General features: G+C 42.2%; 1 long non-coding RNA gene across 1 annotated transcript; it reads left to right on the top strand.

The window, feature by feature from the left end:
* The first annotated feature begins 2,098 nt into the window (after positions 1-2,098).
* Positions 2,099-8,666, top strand: LOC138918288 (uncharacterized). The gene is made up of 3 exons (XR_011427433.1): positions 2,099-3,196; positions 5,120-5,278; positions 5,608-8,666. It is a non-coding gene; the product is annotated as an uncharacterized lncRNA (long non-coding RNA).
* The last annotated feature ends 1,400 nt before the right edge of the window (positions 8,667-10,066 follow it).

Here is a 10,066-nt window from a genome sequence, read left to right as displayed (position 1 = left end):
CCCAAGGGCAGGACTCCAGTTCTGATAAAGTCTTCTTTATCTAAATACCTGCCTTTCTCTCCTCTGCAGTGACTCCACCAGGCCCTGAAGACAGCCGCTGGCCACTGATAGCAGATAAACCCTGCGGCTGTTTTCGCCCTCCTTGAAGAAAACCTTTGAATTTGTAACTTGGGCTGTAGATGCTTATCACACAAACTTCAGTTGCCAGGAACTCAAAAGTGGGCCATGGCGGCCACTGCTGGAGTCTGGCTTCTCCACTAATATTTGTGTAAAAAAAATCAGCATGGAATACTTAACTGAATTTTAGGCGCTTAACCAGAAAGATCCTGCAGCACCTGCTGTGGGAGTTTATTTCAGCCGGGTGGCAGGTCTGCCGCAAGAAAGCTGTTCAAATCGTACAGAAGATGCCCTGGGTCCCAGGACGGCTCTGATTTCATTCAGGCTCTGGATCTTTTGAAAAGAGTTTGTGTTCACACAGTTTCTAACCCGACAGGACACAAAATGGATTTTGTTTTTGAGAAGTCAAGTCAAAGGAGATCCCAGGCCGAATCTAAAGTTAAACCCACATTTTGAAGATGAACTAATCAAAATTTGTTTCAGGATTCTCCCCAACTCCAGGTTTTTTTAAATGCACCTCATACCACAAGAAAGTGTTTTCAAAAAGAATTATTAGCTTAGTAGTATTCATTTCCATTAAAAAAGATAGGAGAGAAGAAAGGTTTCATTTCCAGTTTCCAAGGGCCCAGAGGTTCTGGCATCCCGTGTTTCGCCCTCAGGTAGGAACCGGATTCAGTGGGAAACCCTTGTCAGCAGCTTTTCCCGGTTTTTCTCTGGCCTGCTGTTTACCCCCGGCTCCTGTCCTGCTCTCCCTTCCTACGGAAGCTTCCTTGGCTCAGACATCAAGCTCCCCTGACTAATGAATAAGTCCATGCTGACATCTCCGGGGGCCCCAGGAAATGGGAATTCCGCTGGAGTCTTTCTAAACTTAGCGCTTCTCCCTGCACTGTGAACCCCACCCTTTCCTCAAACAAGGACGCCTCACACTGGCAGGAATGGGTCACTTATCTCTAGTTCACTGGCGACCACCCGCATTTAGTATTTTTTTTCTCTGCAGCATCTTAAAACTCTTGGTCTCCTTCCTCTGTTCATATGCAGCCAACGGGCAGATAAAATGAGTCCACAACAATTTACTAAACGTCCTGTTTAGTAAATTGAAATAAAACCAATTTTGGAAAGTTGCTACGATCCAGAGATAATCACATCTCTACTTCTTAATTTCAAGGGTTTCTGTCAAAATCAAAAAGTAAGCAAAGCGAAACTCCTTTGCTAACCAGGAAACCCACAGAAATTAATGGGTTTTTACTCACAGGTGAATAATCATTAAAACAGCCAATGAAATTTCCTTTTGTTGTTTTTAGTTTTGCTTTTATTTTTTCCTTGAAAACCAGATTGAATGGGTCCAAAGGGTTGCAGTTTCCAAGGAGGAATCAGAGAATTTTAAAAATTTTATCCTCCTGACGGACGGGGCCTGCATTGAATCACTGCATTTATTTTGGACTAAAAGCTGCTCGTTTCTCTCTCTAACTGCTTTGCCCTCGATGCGATTCACTCTCAGTGACCCGGGTCAGAGCCGGTGCTCCCCCTCCAACCGCTGCTCCCCACACGTGCTGGAGCAGCGACCCAGCGGGAGCCACCCTAGGTCCGCACCTTCACGCAGGTCCCCGCAGACTCCGGCTCCGTGGCTGCTGCGTCGCTCCTCGGACCTGACGCCTCATTCCCGGTGGCCACAGGCACCCTGGACGTGAGGGTGAGCCTGCGGTCCAGAAACAAGAGCTGTGAGACGTGGGAACCCTGGGGACCTGGCCCCAAGGACAGACGGGGTCAGCTCCCCTGGGCTGATGGTGTGCCTCTCCTCTCAAATGGCATCTATTTGTTTTTTCTGCCCAGAGTCATTCACTTCATTTTGCTATAGCCTGAAACTATGCTTTCCAAAGTGGTCTCTCCAGGTCCCCGCAAAGGCTTCGCTGTGACTGTGACTTCGAGGGTGAACTGAAGTTCCCCCTCAGAGCAGAGGGTGCAGGGCAGGGGGGTGGATCACGGAGCTGACCGAGGACCAGGTCTGATGGGCGGGTGACGCCAGGCTGCAGAGGACCTCATGAGCTAAGTCTGAAAGTGGAAATGGCTCCTTTTAGTCTAAGGGAAGATACAGAAATGTTGGAACTGAGGCAACGGATCCAGATTTGTATTTTCAAAAGATACTTCTGGCAACAGCTCTGCTTAGTGAATCACGTTTCATTTTTAAGAGCTCGCTGGAGAGCTGTGCTCAGGAAGTGGGGAGGCAGGAAGAGAAGGTTAGGGACAGAGCGTGGGGTCCTCAGGTGCAGGGCAGTCGTGCAGGGGTGCTGTAAGGGGACTTGGAGGAAAGCGGGGGTCCAAGCACTCCCAGCGAGGGAGATGGAACGGAAGGCAGAGGGAGGTTTTGGCAAATTGGGAGTTTAACGTGGGCTGTTTTAAAGCGGTTGACAGACTGCAGCCCGCGGGCCAAATCCAGCCTCCTATCTGTTTGTGTGCAGCACGACTAAGAATATTTCTATGCTTTTAAATGGTTGGAAAAAAATCAAAAGAAGAATAATACTTGTGACACGTGAAAATTATGTAAAACTCAAATTTCAGTAGCCGTTAATGCAGTTTCACTGTAACACAGCCCTGCTCATTTGCTCGCGTGTCATCTGTGGCTGCTTTCACGCTGTGACAACAGAGCTGGACACCGTGACCGAGACTGGACGGCCTGAAAAGCCTAGAATACTGACTCTCTGGCCTAACTTTACAAAAAAAAAATTTTGCAGGGAAGTCCAAGGAAAGCTGTAGGTCTGGAAACGGGGAAAGCAGCTCTCTTCCTCTGTCTTGCCTTTGAGTCAGCAGAGGTCTAGTGACACGGAAGAAAAGTGAATGTCTGCACCCTGTGTGGTGCCTCATTGGACGTGGAGGGACTGGAGCCTTTGCCACACTGCCCTGTGCAGGCACCAGGGGTCCACGTCCCTCTCTGCTGACCCCGGCCCGCTCCCCCGTTTCCTGTACCCAAGGAGCCACGACTTTGAATGTACCTCTTAACATTATGATTCAGGATTTGGTGGGTTAATTTGGGAACTTACGAAAATGCTCTCCAAATTGCAGATACTGAGATGAAAACAGACTTGTAAGTACAGCCTCTTTGTACACTGTGGACCTGCATGTGGTGGCTTCTGGTATTGTGGGATTTTCATTCATGGGGTCGGGCCTAAGTCTATGTGACTGAGCAGTGTTAAGGCTCCTAAAAGATGACGAGGGCTTGGAACCATGCCAGGAAAGATTTCCTGCTTGCTGCCTGCTGACCACTTCAGGTTACTGCTGGAAAGCTGGTGAATGGGCCACAAAGGACGTAACAATCTAGATTTGTTTTATGAATTGGAATGTATCACTGATTCCAAATTATGTCTGGAGGAAAAGATATTGGGGTGGGGATTCAAGAAAGTGCAGATTAGTTTATAAGACTTAAACTAAAATGCTTTTATTGATAAAATTCATATAGAACAATCCTGCAAAACATTTCTAGTTTTTCACACTTAAAAGCACTGTTTTAAGTGTTTTCTAAGGATATAGTTTTTAATCCATTGCAGAAACTTTTATAGGGTGCTTATGAGATCCTGGAGCCATGTCAGGCCCTGGTGATGCAAAAATAGATAAGACCTGGCCCCTTTCCTCAAAAAGCTTACAGAAAGAAAGCCAGAAGAGTAGAGCCAAAAAAAAAAGAATATTGTTTAGTTTAGTTTTGACACAAAGGGAGTGCTTTTCAAGATAAGTGTGTTAAATCTGTAAAGCATCTGGAGTTTCTTAGCAGAAAGACTCTAAACAAATACAAAATTATCAAAGACTAAGTCAATCTCTATCTCTAATTCCAGACACAGTAGAAAAGACTTAGATGGTACATTTTGGTCTTTGATCCTAAAGTTGCAAAGGCAACTATTATTCAGGATAAGCTACCACATGCCAACGATCAGAATCCTGACTTAGTGAAACCCGTAGCCCCAGAAGTTAACGCCATGCAATATGTACAAAAAGGGCTTAATGTGTGTTTGTTGAATAAAGGGATTTCACTACTTTATGGTGAACCCGAACTTTGGATGCTCTTGGAAAATATAACTTTGAAACTGGTTTTAGGAAATTCTAGCCTGTGGTCTAAACAGTAGTATTTTGGCTACAGTGAGTTATAAAACAGTGTGAGGCAAGAGGCTTGGCCCTGGCGATTATTAATCCTCTGTATGGAGCCGGGCAAGAGGAGGGAAGTTCCGAAACCCAACCCATCATATGAATTCTTATTCTGCACCTCCTCGAGAAGCACTGTAGGATCTGCTGAGACGACTGGGCTTATGAAAAGGAGTCGCCTTCGAATATCCAGCCTGAGCATTATTTACTTTCTGTAAAATGGAACTAATAATATCAATAGTCATGTAACACCGATGCTCACAACAATAATCCACTCTATCTAATCTAGTAATAAGTATAACGTTTAATACAATACAATATCGTGGTGTCATCTACGAGGGGAACACTAGATGTGTGATGTTTCTCACGCACTTACACAGTGTCTGGGACACAACAGTGGCTCAGGAGATGTTAGTTGTATTGTGATTTTTCTCCACACTTACTGGCGACAAGAGATTTTCACATATTGAGTTATATGGGGTAACTATTCAAGTTCAAAACTGATTCGCCTTGAACTAGAAAGCTTGACTTATGGCCCATTAAGCATGTATTGTACATCTGCTTGTCCATTTGAGTCAGGACTCTCTCTTGAGGTGAAGAAGGCAGACTTCCCCTCCTATGCCTTATTGGTAACAACACCCTATTGGTAACACCCAGATTAGTCCCTTTCCTGGCATCCTGGTCCTGTTGTCCTGCTAATTTGCAACTGAATACCTCTTTGAAAATGCATCCTGCGTGGTTTAATGTATGTCCTTTGTTCTAAAACGATATAAGACTGTACTGAAACCCACACTTCTCCGGAAAGTCTACTAAGGCTTTCCCAGGTTATAATCCTCACTCTGGCTCGTAATAAACTCAGCCTGATTTTGATTTATAGGTTGGTTATGGATTATTTTCATCGACATTTCTTGGTGTAGTTGAGGCAGGATTTCAGAGAAACCCGAGGAGACCACCTGGAATCTACACTGAACCGGCATTCGGTACCAATAGGGGCCCATTGAGCCCCTCGGATCACTGCACTCTTCAGGTGACCCTGGTGAGTTCTCCTGAAACCGGGACCTCTTTATTTTGAGTTGATGGTCCAAGAGTTTACATGAGCTGTTTCCAACCTTAGAATAGGTGTCTTAAGGGTACCAGTCCATACCCTAGGTAAGAGGAACCTAGGGGGAATTCCTAGGACCGAGGACCCCAGGGGGAATTTCCTAGGCCCGGGGAGCCTGAAGGGAACTTTAGAGTGAATGGGGAAGGCCGACCTGTTAAATTTGGCTTTAAATCGGAGAGAATTGTGGGTTTTGTTGTTGTTCTTGTTGTTTCTCTTCTTCTCCCCAAAACCCTCCGGTGCATAGTTGTATGTTCTACTTGTAGATTCTTCTGGTTGTGGCATGTGGGCCGCCGCCTCAACATGACCTGATGAGCGGGGCCCTGTCCACGCCCAGGATCCGAACTGGTGAACCCCTGGGCTGCCAAAGTGTAGTGCAACAACTTAACTGAGTAGTTAAGTTCAGCCACCGGGCCGGCCCAAGAATTGTGTTTATATAAAGTCTGAACACACTACTTGATAGAGACATGAGAGACTGGTGTGTTTAGCTGTGAAGAAAAGGGACATTGCTCCTCCTGGCTGAAAGCCGTTCTCAGGTGCCTGAAGACCTCATCAGGAGTGTTGGAGGATCAATCCTCACGCTGTGCAGCGGGCGCATAGGGAACTCCAGTATCATTAACGTTAATTAATTGAAGGCTCGTCCAGGGAAGCTCATAAGAGAGTTCGTCACCTGAGCTCCGAGCCCCAACGGCTGCTGGCGGGAGAAACCAAGGCACGTAAGAGAATATTTACGACCTTTCTCTAGGGAGTAACACTCACAAGCAGCACATTTCTGACCCACCACACTGTCCCTAGGAATTGTTCAGACTTTATGGCAAAACAAAACTAAAAGAAAAGTGAGAAATCGACCTTCTAAATGTCAACTAGTTCCCAAATTGGCAGCTTCACCTCTGAACTCCGGCAGGCTACGTGCTGTGACTTGCAAGTGCTCAACAAAATAAGGATAGCTGTTAATGGCTGGCAAAATAACACGGATAATTTGAAATTACAGTGGCCTCTGTGGGTCTCCTTTTTAAGAGCAAGGTAACAAAGAAACTTTTAAAAAGTCGAGCTCGCCAACTTCCAGCACAATTGCTCAAAAACTAAAGATTCTGGGAGCCGTAAATATTTACAAAGAACCACAAAAAAATATTTTACCAAGCTTGTTCCATGTCCTGAGGGCTTGGCTTAGTAATCGTCAGGTTATTAGAGGTCCTGAAATATGGTCAAAGTGCACTGCACCCCATTTTGTGGTCAGAGATAGTCAGAGAGAAATGTGGGGTGCACTCCATTCGTGGCCAGTGGTCCTACCAAGCTGCTGTCAGCCTCAGGGTTACACTGGCCATTAGAAGGAACGTTCTGATTAGATAAGATCATTTAAAAAGTGCACTTAAAAAGCAAAAACTTCAACATTCTGAAATAATCTTATGGAAAGTTTTGTTGCAAAAAGCTAACAGAAAATTAAATTATAAATAGTAATTAAAGGAATATATTAGGGCATGACTTTACAGACACTCCCATAATCTACAAGCTGATGAGACTCTGAGAGATTTTCTGGGAAACTGCTACGCTGATGATTCCTGGAACTGTTCAATACTGCCAGGTAGTTAGTTTGTCCTGGCTGAAACCGACAAGGTATTTGAAAGGATTTAAGTAACTTGGGATCAGAAATTTGGCCAAACTGGAAGCTGATATTCAGAGTCTGATAGGAATTTTCTTTCCAGGCCCTCTTCCCTAAATTATATTAAACTAATCATCTGTTGGTCGGGGGCAGGGGGGCGGGGGGAGAGCAAATTAGGCTAATGGTGCTGGACACGTGTTCTCAACTTACAAATCCCCCTGAGACTGGGAAAGCAGCTCCAGAGGCCGTTCAGATCCACCCAGTTCCTTTATCTTAAAAAGGATTACGGCCTCGCCTCTCTGGGAACTGTTATCTAGCTTATCGACAATTTCTAAAAAAGAAGCAAAAAAAAGGGAAAAAGGCCAGAAAAGTCACCATAAGAGCAGCCTCACCCAAAATCTAGCATCTTTAGTGTCTTCTCCACAAACATTAGTAAAAAGTCTTAAAACAAAAATTTGGATTCATAACTAGGGAGCCTTGTACCTGATTCATGGCAGTAATTTTAAAACAATAGCTGTGCAGTCTCTGTGTATGTGTCTATATATGTGTTATATGTGTGTGATATTTTTACCTCCAGATGGTATGGCCAAAAATTAAGAGCTCTGTTTAATTGGCTTGAAGTAAGCACTTACCTAAATTATTTCCAAAGGGAAAAGAAATTAACCCAAGTATCTTTAAGTTAACATGATATAAAATTAATCTTGGTACCTGAAAACTTATTTAAGATTGTTGGTTTGATTGAAATAAGCGTGTGCTCAGAATTGTCAGTATTTGGATAGGATGCAAACATGTCTGGGTTTATTGGTCAAATAAGCTGATGTTATCTCTGTTACAAAACTGGTTAGCAAAAATAATAACTTAAAATGATGGCTAATTTTGTCTAATGTCTCTTGAAGCTTTATAGGCAATCTAAATAATTATTGGGAATGAGTAAACTAAATAAGTGTGAAAAAGATAAAAGTGTTGGGTAATCTTTTTAAAATAATTGTCTTATGACATGTATATTTAAAATAACTTCCAAAATCTTTCTGGTAACTTGAAACTTTGAAGTGTTGCTAGGTAAAATTGTATGATAAAAAAACTCACTGAATATCTGGGTCATTTTCCAAATAAGATGAAATAGTGTAACATTATTATTAGACATGACTAGATTTGTCTACTTTTGGCTTCTTATTACAAAGAAACTCAAAGGTGTTTAGGTCTATTAGTAAACATGTCTTGTATTTTATTAAGATTGTACCATGAAGTAGCATGTTTCTAGAAATTACAAAAAGTGTTTATAAATTTGCCAAGCCACAGTATGCTAATGTAAAAGACAGTTCATAATTACTTAGTTTTTAGTTTTCACTAGGGTCTTTAAGTGTTAAAAATTCTAATTAATATATGTAATTAAACCTACTAAAAATTAATAAGGAAAACAGCTCTGTATACAAGGAAATTAAAATGTACGGTTTCAGTAAAGAAGGTGTAAAGAGTGGAAGTAGTTTTGTTTGCTGGGTTAAGAAAGATAAATTTGTCCTAAAGTACTAGAAGGGAAGAAAGCAAGCATGGGACAAATTATGAATGTAAAAGAGTTGTAGAAGGTTTGTGAAGGAGAAATTCTGAAAGTTTTATGCCTGGTCAAGTTGACTAAAACTAAAGTAAATCCAATTAATAAATGAGTTTTAATGTTAAAAAAAAATGAGCTGATGCAAAAAAATAAAATTTGGTTTTCTCTCTCAAAAGGATAACTTTCTTGAACTTTTGGTCTGCTCTTGATAAAGAGGTTATAAAAGGCTTTTCTTTAATAAGTCTACCTAAAAGGCAGAAAATCTGTTTTGTTAGAATAACTTCCTATGTTCAGAAAGACTGATGTCCCTCTATTAAGATTTTTTGACTGTTTTAACTATTTGCCCTTGACTGTTTTGTTGTCACTTTGATTGAATAGAATGAGCGTTGTTTCCTATTTGGCCAAGTGTTTTAAAACCTTTTGATATTTTTGACAAACTCCCCCCGACCAAAATACTCAAATCCTGAATAAAGGCTTTCTTTTGACCTGGAAGAAGGAAGAGAATTTCTCTGAGGATTTTCAGAGGCCCCCTGAGATTTCTCAGAGAAATTTGTTCTCTCTTCCTATAAAGGGGGGGATACTAATTAGGCTTGTTTGGTGCTAAATTGCATGGGAAGCATTGTCAAGTAAATGACGATAAACCTTCTTAGGTTATATTGTGTAGGTAAAGATTATTCACTATTTTAACCCTGCTACTTTGCTTCCAACATCACAAGAGGAGAACACCACGACTGCATACTATTATTTAATTGGTTTACAGATGGGTCTTACTTAAATGATAAACAAGGATGTTATCAAGCTAGATATGCTGTCCAGCCTCAAGAATGCCTGCTACTTTCTATTAACTCTGCTGACCCACTAAAAGGTTTCCTTCTACAGACTCAAGAAATCACCGTGGAAGAGAAGAAATAAAGGTGGCAACAAAGGGGGAAAGCAATACTTTTGGAAACATTCTCCCACAGCAGCTCATAAAGCCTATACTCATGCTACATGCCCAAAATATAATCTAGCGAAGCTATTTCATGAGTCACAAGACCACTTTCCCCTTCCTAAGGGACCTTTTGAGGTATGACAATTGGACTTTGTCGGAATGCCACCATCTCAAAGATAAATATCTTGGAATGATCTGTGTGTTCTCATGTTGGGTTGAGGCCTTTCCTTCAGAAGAGTGATGGCTTTAGGTAAATTATTATTGAAAAGGTTAATTCTTGTTTGAGGAATTCCTACTGAGTTACACAGTGACCGGGAACTCATTTTACCAGACAAATAATTAAATCTGTTTGTAATATTTGGCCAATAGTGCAGCATTTCCACTGCAGTTACCATCCCTGATCCTCAGGATTGGTGGGAAGAGCTAACAGCACCATCAAAACTTAATTGGCAAAGCTTTCAGAGGCACTTAAGCTCTCTCATGGCCAAAAGCTCTTCAATCTTGGATCTACACCGTTTGGTAAGCATTGGCTGTCTCCTTTCGAGATAATGACTGGATGGCCTATGAAATTAGATGAGGAAATATAAGAACCAACTTTGCTTAAGGAAGATATTACATTGTTCTCAGGGTCCCATTGAGATGCTG

Source organism: Equus caballus, chromosome 16, assembly GCF_041296265.1.
Source record: "Equus caballus isolate H_3958 breed thoroughbred chromosome 16, TB-T2T, whole genome shotgun sequence".
Taxonomy (NCBI): Eukaryota; Metazoa; Chordata; class Mammalia; order Perissodactyla; family Equidae; genus Equus; species Equus caballus.
This window is presented reverse-complemented; position numbering and strand designations above follow the sequence as displayed.